Genomic DNA, 22,681 nt, shown 5'->3' with positions numbered 1-22,681 from the left:
TTTAAAATGTATGTACTTAATCTGATCTGTGAAGTAAAGGATGGAATAAAGAATTAAATCAAAGAGAAAATACAGGAAATGAAAGACAACTTCAATAAAGAGTTAGAGATTGTAAAAAAAAAATTACAGGCAGAAATCCTCAAAATGAAGGAAACAATAAACCAAAATATAAATTCAATGGAAAGTATCACCAACACAAGAGACCCTAAGGCAATGAAGAAAAAATATTTAATATTGAAAATAAAGTTAACTATGCAGAGAAGATAGTAAGAATCCATGAACAGAACTTCTAAGAATTATGGGATAACATGAAAACACTACATTTAAGAGTTATCAGGATAGATGAAGGAGCAGAGATACAAACCAAAGGAATGCACAGTCTTTTCAATGACAGAATATCAGAAAATTTCCCAAACCTAAAGAATGAAGTGGAAAATCAAATACAGGAGGCTTACAGGACCCCAAATGTATAAAATTACAGCAGACCCACACAAAGACACATTATGATCAGAATGACTAAAACACAGAATAAAATAAAATCTTAAAGGCCATGAGAGGGAAAAAAAAGCAATTTATGCATAGGGGAATACCAATTCAAATCTCAACTGATTTTTCAACCCAGACGCTAGGAGGTCATAGAACAACATATTTCAAGCTCTGAAAGAAAATGGATGCCAACCAAGAATTTTATATCCAGCAAAATTAAATTTCAGATATGAAGATGAAATAAAATCCTTCCATAACACGCAAAAGTTAAAACAATTTGCAATTAGAAAGCCTGTACTACAGAACATTCTCAACAAAATATTCTATGAGGATGAAGTGAAAAGCAAAAGTGAAAATCAGCAAAAGAAGGAACTAAACTAAATGGTCAAAGGAGAAACTAAATCAAATTAAAAGCAAGAAATAAACCAAAATAACTAGGAATGCAAGTCAAATCTTACTAATAACCTTGAATATCAATGGTCTAAACTCATTAATCAAAAGACATAGACTTGCAGATAGGATTAAAAAAAAAAGACCCAACAATATGCTGTCTCCAAGAGACTCACATCATAGGCAAAAACATACACAAACTGAAGGTGAAAGGATGGGAAAAAAATGTATCACTCATATGGATTGTGTAAACAGGTAGGGATTTCCATTCTCATATCAGGTAAAGTGAACTCCAAGTCAAAGTTAATCAGAAGAACAAAGAAGATCATTTCATTCTACTGAAGGGAATTATATATCAGCAAGTCATAATGATTGTAAATAGTTATGCCTCAAACAATGGAGCATTTATGTATGTCAAACAAACCTTTCTAAAATTCAAGAATCAAATAGACCAAAACACAATAATACTGGGTGACTTTAACACACCTCTCTCACAACTGGACAGATCTTCTAAACAAAAAATAATGAAAGAAACTATAAAACTAAATAATAAAATCAATAATTTAGACTTAACAGATATATAGAGCATATTTCATCCATCAACGAGCAAATACACTTTTTTTTCTCAGCAGCACACAGATCTTTCTCTAAAGTAGACCATATCTTCTGCCACAAAGCAACTCTTAGTAAATACAAAAAATGGAGATAATACCCTGAATTCCATCATATCCTATTGGACTGAAATTAGAAATCAACAATTTAATAAAAAATAGAGTCTACTATAACACATGAAGACTAAATAACACACCATTGAATGACAAATAGAAACCAAGGATGAAATGAAAAAATCCTTAGAGGTAAATGAGAATACCAATAAAACATACCAAAATCTCTGGGACACTATGAAGGCAGGATTAAGAGGAAAGTTCATTACATTGAGCTCATTCATTAAAAGAATTAAAAGTCAACAAACAAATGACCTAACATTACATCTCAAAGCCCTGGAAAAAAAAGAATGAATCAACACCAAAAAGAGTAGAAGACAGAAAATAATTAAAATCAGAACTGAAATCAATGAAGTTGAAACAAAAGAAACAACTGAAAAAATTGACAAAACAAAAAGTTGATTCTTTGAAAAAATCAGTAAGATAAACCCCTAGCCACACTAACAAAGAGAAAGAGAGAGAAAACCCAAATTACTAATACATGATGAAAAAGGAAATATCACGATGGGCACTACCGAAATACACAAGATTATTAGAAACTGTTTTGAAAATTTATACTCCAAAAAAATAGAAAATATTGAAGACATTGACAAATTTCTGGAGACATATGACCTACATAAACTGAATCAGGAGATCATACATGAGTTAAACAGAACGATTTCAAGTAATGAAATACAAAATGCCATCAAAAGTCTACAAATTAAAAAAACCCAGGACCAGATGGATTCTCAGCAGAGTTCTATGAGAAGTTCAAGGATGAACTAACACCAATACTCCTCAAATTATTCCATGAAATAGAAAAGGAGGGAACCCTTCCAAACTCATTTTATGAGACTAATATCACCCTGATAGAAAACCAGACAAAGACACATCAAGGAAAGAAAACTTCAGACCAAAATCCATGAGGAACATAGATGCAAAGATTCTCATTAAAATTCTGGCAAATAGCATACGAAACAAATATTAATAAGATAGTGCACCACGATCAAGCGGGGTTCATCCCAGGGATTCAGGGTTGGTTAAACATATGGAAAACACTAAACATGATTCATCATATCATAGACTTAAAAACAAGATATATGATCACCTCGATAGACGCAGAAAAATAATTTGACAAAATACAGCAACTCTTCATGTTCAAAACACTAGAAACACTATGGACAGTAGGTACATATCTCAACATTGTTAAAGCTGTATGTGCTAAACCGAAGACCAACATAATTCTAAATGAAGAAAAATTGAAAGCATTCCCTCTAAAAACTGGAACAAGATAAGGATACTCTCTTTCACAATTTAGCCAGAGCAATTAGACAGAAGAAAGAAATTAAAGGTGTAAAAGTAAATAAAGAAGAGCTCAAATTATCACCATTTGCAAACAACATGATTCTATATTTAGAAGATCCAAGAAATTCCAACAGAAAACTTCTAGAACTCATAAATGAGTTCAGCATAGTAGTAGGATATAAAGTCAATATGTATAAATCAAACACATTCCTATACATCAGTAATGAATCCACTGAAAGAGAAATACAGAATTCTACCCCATTCACAGTAAACTCAAAACTCAGTTCATGGCATCTTGAAAGAGAGAAAGCGATAAAAATGGAGGAGGGGAAGGAGAAAAAGCTGCCAGAGACAGTATATAGTTCCTAAGGGCATGCCCCCAAGAACCCTCAACCTTCCACCAGTTTCCACCTTCTACAGTTCCCACCACCTCTTGTAGATGCTACCAATGGATTAATCTAATGATTAGGTAAGAGTCCTCGTGATTTAACCACTTCCCAAATGTCCCATTTCTGAAGACCCCTCTTTCAAGATGCCATGAACTGAGCAACTTTCTTCTACCCTGTCTTCTTTCCACCCTGATATTCTGTCTCACTTCAGGCCCTAAGCATAAATCTACACAGCTCACTATGACTAAAACCTCTGAAACTATAAGCAAAATAAATATATTATTCTTTTAAGTTGTTTTTAATCAGATAGTTGTCATATTCATGAAAAATTGACTTATGCAGCTATGTAGTGCCATTTTGCTGCCATTATGCTGCCGTTTTGCTTATTTTATAATTTCTGCTGCATAAGTCACATTTCCACAAATTTTGTATTAATATCCTGTTTTTGTTTCAGTACTCAATCAAGTACCTTATTCTTTTTATTCATTGTACCACTATATTCTCCTCTAATCCATGGCAGTCTCTCAGACTTTGGTTTTTTAACCTCGACACATTCAAGAAGCACTTGGTAGGTATTTTTAATAAAATCTTGCAAATTCAAATAATGGATAATTTTCTTATGATTAGAATAAAGTTAGAGATTTTTGACAAGAATAACACAGATATTTACGTGCCCTTCTCATTGCATAATAGGTATTACATGATGTTGACATAACATGTTGTTTAAAATGTTAACACTGATGACTTTGTAAAGGTGATTTTCATGTTAGCTTCTATGTCATTTTGATTCCCTTCCCTTCCTTCTCTTCCTTCCTTCTCTCCCTTCCCTTCCCTTCCCTTCCATTCTATTTTCTTTCTAACTTTTCTTTATATACTGATACGACACAATGATCTAAGACCATCTTAATTTTACTTTCCTCATTCCTATAATCTACCAATTCTCAATAGAAGTCTGTTTTATTTTATTTTAAAATGGTATTTAGCATCCAAGATCTTTGTATTTAATGTTCTTATTTATATTAAGTGTCATTACACTTATGCTTTCCTACAGGAAAGAACTATGATATCTATGGATTCATTCTAACTCATGTATACATCTTTATTAGTTCCCTAATGTTCTAATGTAACAGATTAACACCAATTTAAAACTTTAAAAAGACAAATCTTTTGAGGTCAGAAGTCCAAAATAATCTGAGTTCCATTTGAAGACTCTTTGGAATAATTCATTTCCAGACTTTTCCAGCTACTAGAAACTGCAAAATTTCTGGACTGGTGGCCTTGAATCTTTGTGACCTTTCCTTATCTTGTCACATAATTTCTTCTGCTTATTACCTTCCCGCTTCCCTGTTTTAAAAATGTTTGAGATAACATTTATCCACCTGGTTAACCCATCATGATCTTCATATTGCAATTATAAATACATCTGCAAAGTCCCTTTTATTGTGCAAGATAAAATTTTCAAATGTTTTCTGAATTAGTAAATGGAAATTGTTATGTTTTGGATGTGAGGTGTCCCCCAGAAACTCATGTGTAAGACAATGCAAGATGGTTCAGTGGAGAAATGATTGGGTTGTAAGAGTCTTAACCGAATCAGTGAATTAATCTCCTGATAAAGATTAACTGAGTGATAACTGAAGTGTGACTGGAGGAGGCAGGAATTGGGGGCGTGGCTTTGGAGTACATATTTGTATCTGGCATGTGGAGATCTCTCCCTGTGCTTTCTGATCACCATGTAAGCTGTTTCCCTCTGCCACACTCTTCTGCCATGATGTCCTGCCTCACCTCAAGCCCCAAGGAATAGAACCTGCTGTCTATGGATTGAGACTTCTGAAACCATGAACCCCTAGATAAACCTTTAATTCTCTATAGTTGTTCTGGTTGGGTCTTTTAGTTGCAGCAGTGAAAAAGCTGACTAAAACAGATCAGTTTACAACAATACCCATCTTATATTTATTTTTATATCTATTTGAACATGTTAAAAAACATTGCTCTTTCGTGTCCACTAAGTGTTGGAGGAGTCAATTACCAGAGATAAGTAACTTACATAATTGGTGATTGTAAACTGCTATACTATAAACAGGTTGACATGTTTTTTGAAAGCCTGAGGTACCAATGAAGAATTTTTCATCTTTGCTCTGAGTGAACTGATGATGTGTCTGCTGGCAATGTTTCATATAGCAACCCAAAGCATTGCACCATTGATCAAGATAAAGGGGGGATCTAATATTGCATAATTTAATAAAAGAAATCTTATCAGTCTATAGATAGGCAATTTCATTGCTCTGGATCAAATGTAAGGCAGCACATTGTGAAGAAAGGGCCCATCAGAGGAATGCTGCTCCATTCTGGGTATTTTAATGAAGGAGAGATAGAGAGAGAAATATAAATAGAGATAGAGATACAGGTAGAGAGAAAGACAGAGAGAGTAGAAGGTGCCACAGAGAACAACTCTTCCAAGACATGCCCCAGTGACCCACCTCCTTCAGCCCTGTAACAGTCATTTAGTCCATTCAAACTATAATGGACTGATTAAATTATAGCTCTCACAATTCAACCATTTTAACTCTGAATGTTTGCAGAAATACAGAAGATTTATGGGAAAACTTTTTATCTATACCATAATACTGTCCATATGAGAAACAAAAGTACCAACCGGAGTACAGCATTTGTGTATATTTTCTTTTGTCTTCAGCTGTACAATAGCTATGAAATATTGTTTGAAAATTAAGTGTAGTTATTAATATGTAATATAGTTAGTTTCATGCTGCATCTATTTCCTGCCACTCCGACACTTGACACAGTCTGTTGGAGTAGAGGATCTGACACTTGACACGGTCTGTTGGAATAAGGACTCAACACTGGACACAGTTCTGTTGATTGTCCTCCCTCTTAGGGGCCATAGACATGGCATATCTCCATGTGTAGTTGCTTTTTAATATTAATAATCAATACATCATTAGAAACTTATTGGAAAAAACATTGGGATGGTTTTACTGTATTGGGACATAAAATAGTGCACAATAAAAATTTGGCAGTAGTACATACATAAAATATATGAAAATAAACAACTGTAGCTGTGCTTGAGTTAAAAGGAGACTGTGATTGCTTTAGTATAATAACAGATGGGTAAAGAGGTATTCCTCTGAGCTTGGATGCGGTGTTTAGCCTTTGCTGCTTTCTTAGTTTCAATAGTTGATTCTAGAGATACTTTGCATAATAAAAACATTTAGGTTAGTCATAAATATAATTTGTGCTTTTCCTATGTTTAGTCTAATTCTTTGAGAATCAGAATAAGATTGTACTCTGTCATTGTGTGAAATTAAGATAGACTAAATATTAATTATAATTTGATTTCTTTGCCCTTTAATAATAGTAAAAACTTTTCACTGTTAAACACTGGAGTTCATGGTGGGGGTGGTTTCTCAGAAAATCTAGTGATGTGTTTGTTCTGAAGGTTAAAGGCCGCCAGATCATGGTGCCCTCAGTTTAGCTTCAGTTTAGCTGGGAGACAAGGTTGCTTTAATCTAGCTGGGAAATAAGATTGTTTTGGTCTGGACTGTCATACGGAGAGAATATTTACTTTGAGAAGAAGCATAGATTGTACTTTTGAAGGTTTTTCTTGTTTTAAACTAACCAAAAATGATATAATCATTACAAAAGAAAAATATCTGTAAAAAGACTGGCAGAAAATATAAAGACAGATTCAGCCTCAGAACACTTGGTGTCTCTATGTGCTGTTTCTCCAACGTGCCGATGCCTCCCATCCACTGACACCCCCGACCCCTGCTAGGGCTGGACCCCGGCAGTTTCATTTTTCTTGGTCTGCATATCCTGATGAAATCCCACAATATCCTGTACTATGGTTTGAACCTGGTATGTTTCCCAAAGGCCCAGGTGTTAAATGATTGGTTGCCAGATTGTGGCAACTTTGGGAGGTGGTACATCCTTTAGAAAGTATGGCCTTAGTAGAAGGAACTTAGGAAATTGGGGTTGTGCCCCTGAGGGTATAAGGGTATTTAGGGTTCCTCTTCCCCACTTTCTTCGCACCCCTTTCTGGCTACCATGAGGTGATTAACTTTGTTCTACCACATGGTCCTTATCATTATATTCTACCTTATCACAGGCCCGAACTCAACGGAACCAGTTAACAGTGGTCAAAAAAACCTCTGAAACTGTGAGTCAAAATAAATCTTTCTTACTATTAATTAGTTTATGTCAGGAATTTTGTCCTGATGACAGAAAGATGACTAGCACAACTTGCTTGCTTTTGTCTTTTAATCTACAAACAGTGTGTACACTTTATGATTTGTATCACTTTAGAGGTTTTGGCAGACAAATGCATACATTCTGTACCAAAATACCACAGAGTAGAATTCCACATACTAATAAATCTTTTGTGAGTTCTTCTGGCATTTTACTATTCCCTTCTCCTATCTACATCTACCACAGACATGGCTTTTTTTCAGTTATTTTACCTTTTTTAGAATATCATTTGCATGTAATCACACAACATTTAGCCTTTATATCTAGTTTTTCAGCAAGTGCATTTAAAATTCATCACACAATTTGTTTGAATCAATATAAATATTAGTCCATCATACAGATGTGCCACATTTTGTTTATATATCTTCTGTTAAAGAATATTTGAACTTTTCTTGCTTGGGAATTAAGAATAAATCTACAATCATTCATACACACACACACACACACACACATATATATATATATATATATATATATACACACATATATGTAAGTATGCATTTATGTGTGAAAATATGCCTTTAATCACTTGAGTAATTACATAGAACTGGAATTGTTGGCTCACACAGAAAGTATATGTTTAGCATTGCATAGTATTTTCTTACATTTTTGGTCAACTTTCTTTTCTAGCATATAGACATAGATATGATAATCTATATTTGATTTACATTCTTTGACCTTCTAAGTCACTTTTTAGAACTAAGATCTTTTTGTAGGTACCTTTAAATTTTCTCTATTTGCAATCATTTGTTCTGTGAACAATGCAATTCCTAAGATAATGCCAGAAGCCCTTACTAATCTCTAGAAGAAAAATATTCTGATATTAATAGTTTTTGAATCCTACAATGTTGCTCCACTATTTTTATCCTATCTTAAATAAAAGTTTAATATAAGTCCATAGAGGATATGAATTTTTAAATAACTGGCCTATATTAGAAATATTTCCAGTTCTAACATTAGTCTGATAATATTAATATAGATGAAGAGATCAAGGATTGCTAACTACTGCAGACATTTTTATTTTGGAGGGATTATCTTGGGATGCTAATAGGTTTATATCATTTTTAAAAAGGATCAATCATATTTATCATGTTTTATGATGTAACAACACACTTTGTCTTAAGTCATGTTCAAAATATAACTTAAAATTTTGAATATTAATAGAATATTTAGAAGAATTGGTAACATTATTTTATATGGTTTAGTTTTTTTGCCTTTATTGACTTTTTATATTTTTTATACACAAAGAAAAATCATGTTCGTATCCATCATGAAAAAAATCTTTAAAATGCAAAACTAGAAGAAATATGTTCTTCACCAAAGAACACCAAAGCAAAGCTATGCTAAAGATTCCAAATATATAAATTTTTAAAGTAAATATTTTCATTTTCCAATGTCTATTTTCATGTCGTCATAGTGTCACATCATGAATAACAATTTTGTTTAGAGTCCCAGCTCACTGTGTTTGGTAACTTGCCATACCACATTCTGTTTGAATAGGAAGAGGTATTACAGAAGAAAGAACTTGTCCTTGAGGAGTCTGAGCACCAAATCTACCCATCCAAGCAGCAGTCTAAATCCTTGTTGATTCCATGGTTGTCTGTACACTCCATAAAGTGATATTTGCCACCCATTTGCCATGTACTGTCTATACTGTTGTGAGTTTCCATATGCTTGGCTCCATTGGCTCCACTGACTATAATTGATCTGTTGGAAACTTTTAGTCAGATCAGAATATTCTTTACCCTAATAGCTTTTAACCACATGTCCTTCAATCATAGTACCATTCACTGAAAAAAATGGCATGGGCTGTGCTTTCATGGGATGAAAATATGACAAATGAATAGTCATTTTCTGGAAAAACACTTATTTCCATAATGTGTCCAAAAGGTGAGAATGTCTGTCTGATAAACTGATCTGTTAGTCCAGAATTCTTCCATAGTACACAGTACATTTACAATATTTTGGATTTGACTGATTTACTACGTCTTCAAATCTCAATTGCTTAGTTTGGTTTACTTGTGTAGTTTTATTGGGTGTGGGTGGTTTACATGTGACCCAATTGGTTCAGATTTGCTGACCACTGATCCACTGACCTTCCATATGCACAATTGCATTTTCTGTATCCGGTTTGTTATAGAATGATACAGAACCATAGTCTTTGGATTTTCCAGTTGCCATGTCTTTAACCAGGTATGTGATATTTTACTAAAGGAAGCAAACACCGATTTGGTATATTCTGTTGTAATTTCTGGACACAAATCCACAATCACATGTATGTGATTGGAAGTATCTTTTCTCTGGCTGCTTGGTACTACTGCTCAGTATACTTTGACATCCTTTCCCAGAATTTTTCTCCCATTCGTAGCAGCTAATGCAGCAATTGCACTTCCATACTATAGTGATGCAGCCAAATCAATTTTCATAGCAGCTCAATTCACAATACTTAAACTATGGAACCAAACTAGGTGCTCTTCAAATGATGAATGAATAAAGAAAATGTGGTATATATACAAAATATTACTCAACCTTAAAGAAGAAAGGAATTTTGACATTTGCTGGTAAATGGATGGAGCTGGAGAATATTATGCTAAGTGAAAAAAGCAAACCCAAAGAACAAAAGGCTGATTATTTAATCTGATATGAAGATGGTAATTCACAACAAGGGGGAGGGGCTAGGGAATAATAGAGGTACTATAAATTAGACAGAGGGGAGTGAAGGAAAGATAGTAGAATGAATTGGACATTTTTGACCTGTGTGCATATATGATTGCATGACCACTCTAATTCTACATCATGTACAATAAGAACAATAAGAAGATGTACTCCATTTATGTATGATGTGTCAAAATGCATAATACTGTCATGTATAACTAATTAGAACAAATAAAAAATAATAATAAATAAAAATAATTACACAAAGCAATGTGTGGCATTGTTTGTATGTTCTGTTATCATTTTACAGCTTTTACAGACATGGTATGATGTTACTGAATAACTGAAGTATAAGGACTTCTCTCACATCTCTCAAGAGGTTACCTATGTCTAGAATCTGTGGTTGTCCTTCATCTTCCATCACGATGGGTGCAAAGGAGCAAGACTGGGACAAGAGGGGGCAACTGGGCTGGAGAGGGAAAGGGGTGGGGAGGAAGAAGAGGTGGGCTCCAGGCACTGGCTGGGAACAGAGGAAAAGGCACAGAACCTGCTCTTGGGCTTTCTTTCCCCAGCTTGCACCAGACAGGATGAGGAGGAGGAGGATGAACAAAATGATGACTTAGTTTTTATAGAAATTGTTATTCTTTTTTTTTATGCCATAAAACATGGAGTAGTTAAAGCAGACTTTTCTTCCTAAATATGTGGTTGTTTATATTAGAAAATATGTATCTAACTAAGCAGTAAGACCACAAACATTCTTTTATGTTCAGCATGTACTGAATGCAGTAATAATTTATGGATATCTGTATACTAGAAGATAATTGCCTATATCCTAACTATTTGTGGAAATAGTTTTTTTAAAGTATAATGACCAGAACAATGCCAGCAAGATGGTAGATTAAGATGCTGCAGAACTTTATCACCCAATAGAAACAACACACCAAACAATGTAGCTTTATGTAAACTCTAGAAATTAGTTAAGTATTTTTAGTAGCAAAGTGAACACCCAGTCAAGAAAAGCCATACATGAAATGATAGGAAATATTGTGACATTTTTGATCATCCTTGCCCCACTGCCTCCCTGACATAGGAAGAAGGCGTCAATTCCTGATTCTTCCACTGAGGCAAAAGAAAAAGAATGGAGATTTTTGCTGACATCACTTTCCTTCAAGTATTCTGAGGGGGTGCTTAATGGATTTCCTTAGTCAGAACACAGATGGGAACAGTGGTATAGTTTTGATCATGGTTAGAAATCTCTGAAAGAAGTGGAAGGAACGTTGCAAAGGAGAGCTACAGGGAAAGTGTGTGCCCGGTGCAAGAGATTATTGAAAGAGAACTAGTGTAGAACATCACAGTCCCTGAAAAGTAGTAGAAGAGAGACTCATCAAGAAAACAAGGCATTTAAAAGCAGCTGGGAAATTGGGAGGAAAATACAAACATAGTTCATGGGATAATGCATTCCCAGGAACAGAGAAAACACAAAGTACCTATGACAATCTGAAAAGAAAAGTTTTTCCTATTTACAGAGACAGTCACCAAAGACTGGGAAAGTTGGTTATTTTTTCAAGTGCCAGAATTCAAATCACAGATTACTTCAGAACTCAAAATTGGGAATGCCATAATTCATTGGGTCATGGAACACTGAAAAACTGAGCAGATGACAAGAAGACAGGATCTCTCACTGTAAATTCATTTTCCCCAATATCACAGATACTGTACCACAAACTCCATCCTGACAGTTTCTAAACTGGAAAAACTGAGATAGGATTGAGCAGGAAGTCTCCCCACCATTTTGGATTTTTTTCAGGAATAATATTACTGCCTCAGTCCAGAGAAGAATCACCAGTGCCTTTGGACTAAAATACCTTAATAGAGGTTAAAAAAAAGCCTTATAGAAGCCTCAATGGTCAGCACACTGAACTCTGGCAGCTTTCCATTTTGATCAAAGGAAATGCCAAATCAGAGAGGTTGCAAGACATGCTTTAAGCACTATATTCATTGGTTCTATAGGCATAAGGATTTTACCACTTGTCCCATAAATTTTTGCACATCCTGGGAAATAATCCCCAGGACCATCTTGACTAGGCATCTAGCTCAACTTGGAATTTTTGTAAGGCACTATGAAAACCTGGGCTTAGTTTGCCATCTTGTGCCTAAAAGGAGATATTGACCTCAGTTTAAGGGAAATCAGTCACATTCACAGGATGTCTACACAGATATAAGCTTCAAAGCCAACAACAAACCAAGTTAGATGGGGAAGACTGGAATAAATACCTAATTATTCAATGTGAAGACAGAGATACAAGAGCAATCATGGAATAATGACCTTTAGAAATAGAGCAAATAAGATGAGAGTTACCTCAGATCAAATCAGATCATGAATTCAAAATGTGTGTTTTAAGGAAACTCAGTGGATTCCAAGAGAACATAGAACAGCAATTCATAATCTTATTAGATAAATTTAACAGAGATTGAAATAATTAAAATGATCAAACAGAAACAATGGACTGAAAACAACAGTGAATGATATGAAGAATTCTGTGGCAAGTATTAATAGCAGAATATTTTAAGCTGAAGAAATAAACTCAGGAAATTCAAAGACAAGCTTGATGAAAATAGAGGGGAGAAAAGAAAAAGTAAGTAGAAATGAAGATAAGATATGGAATATATGGACACTGAAAGAATAAATATAAGGGTTGATGCAGTTTATGAGGGACTTGAAAATGGAGAAGAAACTATATTTTAGGAAATTATAGTACCAAAACTTCAAACTTGGAGAAGGATATATATATATATATATATATATATATATATATATACACACACATTCAGGTATAGAAATGTCAAAGTTTACCAAATAAACTTCAGAAATGGAGCAAAGAAGGTGAGTGTTACCTACTTTCATGGAATGAAGACAAAAGGTTCAATTTTCCTTTTAAATGCAAACATGACCACCCCAGGCCATAGTATAGTCAGACCCTCAGGAGAGGTTTCTGAAAGCAGCAAAACAAAAGAAGCAAATAATATATAAAAATCACCCAATATGCCTCTGAGTAGACGACTAGACTTTTCAGTGAAGTTTTGCAGACCAGGAAGGAGTGGAATAATATACTAACAGTGCTAAGAAAAAAAATTTCAACTATGTACTTGGTAAAACTATCCAGAAGTGAAAGAGAAATAAAAAGAGTTTTTGAAAAAGGAAAAAAGAGTGATGGAATTTATCACCAAAAGACCTGAACTGCAAGAAGTGAAAAAGAGAGTTATTAAAAATAAAAAAGTCTTTAACCTGTAAAAAGAAGCAAAGTGAAGGTATAAAAATCACTGTTAAAAGCGATAAATAAAAACAAGTTCAGAATACTCCAATATTATAACCATGATGTATAATCCAATTATTTCTTTAATACATTTTCTGACACAAAAAATAACAAAAAATTGTACCTATAACAATTTGGGAAATTTGAGAAAGGATAGCCAGTATGTAAAAATTCAAAATTGAAAGTTCAAAATGTGAGTGAGAAAACAGAGCTAAGGTGATGTCTCATGCTGCTTATTTTCTTTGAGCAGAGATAAGTTTCTATCTGCTTAGAATAAAAAAAATTTCTTGATTATTGTTTATTTATTCATTTTATTTAACATAAGTATAGAGTTCATTTTGACATAATAATAAAAGCATGGAATAAAAATTGCACTAATTCAGTCCCTAGCACTTCCACCTTCCTGCTACTCTTCCCTCACCCTGTTCTCTTCCCTCGACTCTACTGATCTTTCTGCTATTACATGTTTTTTTTTTAATTACTGTCTTGGGGGTGTACATGATGATGAGTTTCACTGTAGTATATTCACACATGTACATAGGAAATTTAGGTCAGATTCATTCCACTGTCTTTCCTATCCTTCTCCTCCTCCCTTCCCTTCATTCCTCTTTGTCTACTCCACTGATTTTTTTCTATTTTTTAATCCCCCCTTATTTTGGATTAGCTTCTGTATGAAAGAGAAAGCATTGAGTCTTTGACTTTTGGAGATAGGCTTATTTCACTTATCATGATAATCTCCAAATCCATCCATTTACCAGTGAATGTCATTAAGACATTCTTTATAATTGATAAACATAAAATAAATTTTTTACACACAATGTTTAAATATGTTTTCTGAATGCCTCATGGTAACCACGAAATAAAAGTGTATAATATACACTAAAAGTAAAAAGGAAGTAATCAAAATGTACTACCAGAAAGAAACCACTTAACCATAAAGAAAAGAGGAAGAAAGATGTACAAAACTGCTAGAAAACAAGTAATAAAATGACAATAGTAAGTCTTACTTATTAATTCCCTGAGTGTAAATGGATTTAATTCTCCAATTAAAAGACAGAAACCCTAAATTGTTGAAAAGCAAAACAAAGATTAACTATACAATTCCTATAAGAAACTCACTTCAACCATAAGAACTTTATTGCCTAAAATACAATTCAAGTCACTGGTAAAGACATATAGACTGAAACAAGGTCATATTACCTGTAAACAGACACCAAAAGCAATCATAAATAGCCATACCTATATCAGATAAAATAGACTTTCACTGAAGACTCTAAAAGATAAAGTGTGTTCCATCTGCAGTTCTGATCTACACTTGAATAAATATGTTATCCCTGGAAAAAAGATAAAGTTGATTTCTGTAAAATGATTGAGGAGTTAATTTAACAAGAGGGTATAGTTTTAAGTGCATATTCACCTAATGACAGAGCACACAATTATATGAAGTCAATAGATTCTGATAAAATAATAGTTGTGGAATTAAACAGCATATTTTCATCAAAGGGCAGATCATGTGGACAGATATTAACAAAGAAACATTGGAATTGAAATTTATGGTTGTAGAGATGTTTACATATATCATCTGACAGCTGCAGAATATACATTCTTCTCATCAGCACATGGAAAGTTCTATAGGAAAGATCATTTTTTAGGCCACAAAAAAAGTCTCAAGAAATTCAGAAGAAAGCTTAATGAAACTCCATGTGTCTTTTCTGATCTCAACATATTAACATAAGAAATCAACAACAAAATCAATGCAGAAATTATAAAAATACTTGTAAACTAAACACGTTTTTGAACGAACAATTGGTCATTAATGAAATCAAAGAAGGTATTTTAAAGAATTTCTCACATCAAATGGCAACAAAAATACTCCAAACCAAAACCTATGTATTAAACAGACTTGTAATCTCAATGACTGAGGAGATTAAGGCAGGAGGATTGCAAGTTTGAGGCCATTCTGGGCAGCTCATCAAGTCTATGTCTCAAAATAAAAAATAAAAAGGGGTGGGTGATGTAGCTTAGTGGTATAGATTCCCTGGGTTCAATCTCCAGTACTAAAAAGAAGAAAGAAACCTGTGAATTATATAAAAAACAATCATAAAAGAAATATTTATAGCAAAGAACACCTACATTAATAAAATAAAGATTTCAAATAACTTAGTAATACAAATGAAGGAAATAGAAAAGTAAGAAGAAATAAAATGTTAGATTAGTAGAAAGAAAAATAACATGACATCCAAAATAAATGAAATAACAAAAACAAAACCCCACAAAAAATAAAAGAAATAAAGAGTTGGCTTTTTAAAAGCTAAAACAACAAACAAACAAAAACATTGGCAAATATTTAGCTATACTAACTAGGGGAAAAGAGAGAAGCAAAATGCACAAAATTAAATATGCAAAAGAAGAAAAAAATAATATTATACAAATGCACAGTAAAATCAGTGACTTAAAAATTTTGTTCTATTTAGTTATACATGACAGTACAATGCATTTTGATACATCAAACAAATGGAGTATAACTTTTCATTCTTCTGGTTGTACATAATGTAGAATCATCTTGGTTGTGTAGTCATATATACACATAGGATAAAAATGTCCGATTCATTCTATTGCCCTTCCTACCTCCACACTCTCCTCCCTTCATTTCCCTCTGCCTAATCCAAAGTAGCTCTATTCTTCCCTAGGCCCACCCTTAATTGTGAATTAGCATCTGCATATCAGAGAAAACATTAACTACTTTTTGGGATTGGTTTATTTCACTTAGTATGGTATTCTCGTCCATTTATCATCAAATGTCTTAATTTCATTCTTGTATTTTTTTGACAGGGTAGTGCAGTACTGTGGATTGAACACACAGGCACTAACCACTGAGTCACATCCCCAGCCCTATTTTGTATTTTATTTAGAGACAGGGTCTCAGTTGCTTAGACCCTCGCTTTTGCTGAGGTTGACTTTGAACTTGTGATCCTCCTGTCTCAGCCTCCCAAATCACTGGGATTACAGGAATGTGTCACTGCCCTCCTGCTGTTTCATTCTTCTTTAAGGTTGAGTAATATTCCATTGTGTATATGTACCATATTTTCTTTATCCATTCATCTGTTAAAGGGCATCTAGTTTGGTTCCATAGTTTGGCTATTGTGAATTGAACTGCTTTATAAACATTGCTGTGACTCTATCACTCTAGTATTCTGATTTTAAGTCCTTTGGGTATAAACTGAGGAGTGGGATAGTTGGGTCAAATAGTGGTTCCATTCCAAGTTTTTGGAGGTATCTCCATAATGCTTTCCATAATGGTTTTACCAATTTGCAGTCCGACTAGCAATGTATGAGTGTACCTTTTTCCCCACATCCTGGTCAACATTTATTGTTGCTTCTATTAGTGACATTTGACCTTCTGACTGGAGTGAGGTGAAATCTTAAAGTAGTTTCAATTTGCATTTCTCTAATTGCTAAAGATATTGAACATTTTTTTCATATATTTGTTGATAGATTGTATTTCTTCTGTGAAGTGTCTGTTCAGTTAGCCCATTTGTTGATTGGGTTTTTTTTTTTTTTTGGTGTTAAGTTTTTTGAGTTCTTTATGTATCCTGGAGATTAGTGATCTATCTGAGGTGCATGTGGTAAAGATGTTGTCCTATTCTGTAGGATATCACTTCACATTATTTACTGTTTGCTGAGAAGAAACTTTTTTAGTTCAAGTCCATCCCAATTATTGACTTTTGATTTTGCTTCTTGTGTTTTAGGCATCTTGCTAATGAAGTCTGGTCCTAATCCAACATGGTAAAGATTTCAGCATACTTTTTTCTTCTATTAGGCACAGGGCATCTCTTCTAGTGCCTAAGTCCTTGATCCACTTTGAGTTGAGTTTCATGCTGGGTGAGGGACAAGGGTTTAATTTCATTTTGCTACATATGGATTTCCAGTTTTCCCAGCACCATTTGTTGAAGAGGCTATATTTTCTCCAATGAATATTTTTGATTCAATTATCTAGTATGGTCTAGTATGAGATAACAGATTGTTTCCTCTATTCTATACCATTGGTCTATGTGTCAATGGATAGCAGGAAGCTACCTCAACACTATAAAAGCTATATATGCTAAACCCAAGGCCAATGTCATTCTAAATGGAGAAAAATCTGAAATAATTCCCTCTAAAAACTGCAACAAGGCAAGGATGCCCTCTTTCATCATTCCTATTCAACACAGTCCTTGAAACCCTAAACAGAGCAATTATGCAGAAGAAAGAAATTAAAGGGCTATTAATAGGAAAGGAAGAACTAAAACTATCACTATTTGCCAATGACTCAAATGATCGCTATTTTGACCCTCCTAGAGGTTGTGAAGCACAGGAGTTACTGCCTTGGTTGCTATGGTTTTCTCACCAGTCAGTGTCTGGTAGTCAGTCAAGAGGTCCACGTCTGTGTGATTGGATGGAATTGCATCTCCTAGCTGTTTCTTTTGGGTGTGAAGGCATTGGATGTAGAGCTCATGGCTGTTTTTCATTGTTGTAGAATGCCAAGTGTCAGCTACCCTCATCAAGAACATCTGTATATTGACATGGAGCTTGGTGGCTATCTGAAACTGTGAGACCTATAAAGCAGGCTCTCTTGAATGCTTTAGATTCCTGGGATTTCACCTGCCATTATGATGGGAGTAAGGTATTTGTTGGAACCTCTTAACTTGTGCTTCTGCCAAGACTGTGGGGAGGGCTGGCTTGGGTTTAGCCCTACCAGGGAGTGATATTCTCTCACTTCATCTCCACCCCAATCCACTTGTTTACAGTGAGAAGGGGGATTTTCTTTTAACATTCAGCTAGCAGTGATACATGTATAAGTTCCTTCCAGAGAGTTTACTGAATACAATTCATTTCAGAGGTTTTTATTCTCATTTTTGTCTTTATTACCTCTCCCTTTTCACCTGACCCTCTTTAGGGTTTGGGATGAAAGTAATTTTGCCATTGTTTTCTGCTCTGGTAACCATTTTCAGTCCCTCCAAGTCTAAAGTTCAAATATTGAATTCTACAGTGTTTACATGGACACTCATATCTTTGGTCAACTGCTCTTTTACTGCTTAATTTCTGGGCTCTGAAGGAATTAAGGGTTGTTGTTTTGAACTGCTCCACCATCTTCCAAGTCCTCCAGGAATTAATATTATTAGGTCTCCTTACTACCAAAATAATATAATCCCCATCAAAATACCATCAAATGAATGTATGAAAGACCCACAAAAAAAGAAAAAAAATTCCTGAAAAAAATAGAAATAAAATAGAAAAAAATTGATGGTGGTTTCACAATACCTGGTTTTAAAAATATGCCATAGAGCCATAGTAACAGAAATAGCATGACACTAGCATAAAAACAGACTCATAGCCAAAAAAATAAAATCCCGAGGAAGCAGAAATAAATTCTCATAGCTATAGTCATCTGAATTTTGATTCCTAGAACATGTATTGGAGAAGATAGCCTCTTTGACAAGTGATGCTGGGAATATTGACTAGCCATATGAAAAAGAATGAAACTGAGTTCCTATCTCTCACCCAATATAAAAGTAAATTCAAAATGGGTCTAGGACCTAAGTGTGACACCTAGCAGAAACTAGAGCAGATACACTTGAAAATAAAGTCACAGGTAATGACTGCCTTTTAGTACTCCTATAACTCAGAAAACAACAGCAAGAATATGCAAAAATCAATTAATGAAATAAATAAATAAAAAATAAACTGAACGTACTTTTTCAATGAAGAAATACAAGTATGCAATAATTATATTTTTAAAATTTAAGCATATTAAGTCATCAAAAAATTCAAATGAAAACTACATTGAAATTTCATCTTACTCCATTCAGAATGACATTCATCAACAATACAAATAACAATAAATGTTGGTGAAGATTTTTGGGAAAAGGAAATCTTATACCCTACTAGTGGGAATATAAATTAACACAGTCACCATGGAAATCAGTATGCTTAAAAAAAAAAAAACTATATTCTAGCAATACTACTCCCCAGTATATAATGTGAAAGAACTCAAGTCAGCATACTTTTAGAGATACCTGCATACCCATATCTGTCATGGTACTATGTGCATTAGCTAATCTATTGGAATCAGCCTTAGTGCCCCTCATCAGATGGATGAATAAAGCAAATGTGATGTGTATATATATGTATACATACATGATGAAGTCATTTTAAACTATAGAGAAGAGTGATATCATGTCATTTTTTGAAGCATGGAAGGGCCTTAAGAACATCATGTTAAATAAAATAAGTGAGACTCAGAAAGATGAGTACTATGTATTTCCTCTCATATGTGGATTATAGAAAAATATGACATGAAAGCAGAAGGAAACCCATTAAAGATGAGGAAGGTGAATAGGGAGAATGGTGAGGGAATCACAAGGGGAGTTTAATGGGGATAATGGTTATTGCAAGTCTTCAAATAATATATACACCTATATGAATATTCCAGAATGAACATCATTATTATGTATTATTTTATGTACTAATAAATAACCATTCTTTCAGATTAACTTTATTTTATTCCAGGGATACAATGATAGTTAGGCTCATACGTTGGCAGGATGCCAGAGGTGGAATACATAGTGTAATCTATGAGAAACTGCACTACACTGCAAAAAGGGATACTTGATTTTTATAATTTGTAGAAATCCAGGTAATGTGTGTGTGTAAATAGGTATTAAAAGGTTTTGATAGTGGTGGAATGAACACAAAGTTATCTCAGACAAATTATAGGTTTGTATTCATGAAGTCAATTACTTGAATTTAATGTTGGAGCTTGAGAAGTTAGAAATGGCTCTATTATTTCAGTTGACTGAAACTTGGGCAAGTATTTGGACCACTCCAAGCAAACATGAAATGTTTAGAGTGACTGAAAAATTTAAGGAGAATGGATTTCTATAGCGGATTTGCCATTTATTTGTTTTTGTGCATGTTTTATTTTTTTATCTTTATGATTTTTAAAAATAATTTTTCTAATTAGTTATACATGACAGAAGATATTCTCTCAGTATTTAAGAGTTCATAGGACACACCATTCACTACATCTGTGCAAACTAAATTTGTGAGGAAATCCCTAGCACTCTGAATCACTCAAAATTTTCTCTTCTTTGTAAATGAAAACTTACAGAGGAAACTCCTATGGGAAACCTAAATGTAACATGAGCAATGAAATCCTGGAATAGTAGGAACCCAGTGTGGGCATTGAATCGCCAAAATCAAGGTGACTGTGGTAATTGTAATTTACAGTAGAATCAAAGCAGAAATCAGAATAGTTTGATTAATATCTATAATTTATAAGGAACCCAAATTTCTCACTAGAAAAAAATAATTCAATTAAAAATAGACTAAATACCTTTACAATCATGTATCAAATGACTAATAACAAAAAGACAGGAAAATTCACAACCACATTGATTAGGGAATTGCAAAGCACAATGAGATATCATCTCACACCAATTAGAATAGCTATTAATAAAAACAATTAGAGGAGCCATGGCAGAACTGGGGGATGTCCAGGAGGAGGAGCAGGTAAAGTCATTTTTGGAGAACATGGAGGTGGAGTGCAACTGCACGTGCTACTGTGAGAAGGACATGAAAGGTTGCTATTGGCTGGTGGACTAATTGGCAGACATCCTAAAAATTTTAATGAGACTGCCAAGGAATTGAAGTTTAGCTCTGAAGACAACAAGCACAGTAATAGCTGCTACAAACTGGAGGCTTATTATGTGGCTTGCAAAGGTAGACTAACTCAGGACCTGAAAGCTGCCTTGAGTTTATTTTAGATGGCATGTGAGAAGCCTGGAGAGAAGTTGGTGAAATCATGTCACAATTTTGCTCTCCTGGCACATGATGGACAGGTCAATGAGGATGGCCAGTCTGAACTGGGGAAGGCCAGGGCCTGTGATGGCAGCTATACCTCCGGGTGCTTTAGCCTTAATGTCATATTCCTGCATGGTGTACATGGCTTTCCAAAGAACATGAGCCTGGCATGTAAATACTCAATAAAAGTCTGTGACCTGGACCTTTTCCGGGGCTGTGCCAAAGCCAACTGCATGTACAAAATGGGGGATTGGGCTGATAAGTATGAAGTCAAGATAGAAGTGCTAGAAAATCAGGCTAGACAGCTGCACAAAGAAGAGGAGAAAAATGCCCAGTTTTTAACATTTGCATAATGTGGCCAACCCTCCCACCTTGGCAACAAACAGCTTGAGATTGGGTCCTTCTATTTCTGAGACCTGATTAAGTCCTTGAAGTTTAACCTGCTAAAGCAGGAGAACTTGGGATTTAATATCAGTAGCTCTGTTTGTATAGATCTACTTGCTCTAGAATGTCACTTACATGGATGTGGCCTGCAGTGTGTGTTTTGCACTCAGTAATCCTTTACATGACTGTATTCTATGAAGACTCCTGCATTTTTGGGGTCTAAATTTTCAAATTTTTGGAGATCTGTGAAAAATAGGAGCAAACTAGAGAGCCAACAAATCTGGGTGGGGGGTTTGGGGAAGAATACTAGAATGTTAAAAATCGGCAGCAAAGGGCCTGAAGGATCAGCTATCATCATCTTCATTATTTTTTGGGGGGGAGGCTTGATTTACCTAATAGAAGTCTTAAGGAGCTAAGAATAGTTAAATAGGTATGACTGCCACCTTCTGACTTACACAATCATTAGTGTGGGTTTTTATTTGCCTTTAGAGTCAGATTTTTTAAGAAATTAAGAGACCAGGAAAGCAATGCCACATGAAGGTTAAAGACTTATGCCCATGTTGCTAAAGATGAAACAATTCAGATTTTCTATAGATGAAATATTCCCAGTGAAAAGCTAGAATCCCCAGGGCACTCACCTAGCATAGCTCATGCTAAGGGCATTCCCAGAGCAATTCCATCTAGGAATTTTTAAGCAAAGTCTTTGGGACGAAGTTTTTCCACTGATACTGAGACTTTTTAACTGTTCCTGTGCCTAATCTATTTTGACCGATTTGAACTTTGTGTTTTAGTGTTTTTCTTCTGGGTTCCAGATAGGCTTGAGTATACTTTTCATGGGATCCTACCTTTTAAGAACATTTGGTTTTTCTATTCTCTCTCTTGCTTGTTACCAAGTGGTAAGTTTGTCATTTTCCTGGTGATTTTATGGTCATTATATCTGTCTACATCT

At 34.4% G+C, this 22,681-nt stretch overlaps 2 pseudogenes; one reads left to right on the top strand and one right to left on the bottom strand.

The window, feature by feature from the left end:
• Positions 1-8,993: 8,993 nt before the first annotated feature.
• On the bottom strand, positions 8,994-10,613 carry LOC124972308 (nucleolysin TIAR-like; annotated as a pseudogene).
• Positions 10,614-21,021: 10,408 nt separating this feature from the next.
• On the top strand, positions 21,022-21,701 carry LOC124971470 (cytochrome c oxidase assembly factor 7-like; annotated as a pseudogene).
• Positions 21,702-22,681: the final 980 nt, after the last annotated feature.

Source organism: Sciurus carolinensis, chromosome X (assembly GCF_902686445.1).
Source record: "Sciurus carolinensis chromosome X, mSciCar1.2, whole genome shotgun sequence".
Taxonomy (NCBI): domain Eukaryota; kingdom Metazoa; phylum Chordata; class Mammalia; order Rodentia; family Sciuridae; genus Sciurus; species Sciurus carolinensis.
The sequence above is the reverse complement of the archived record's forward strand: the minus strand, read 5'-3'. Positions and strand labels throughout refer to the sequence as shown.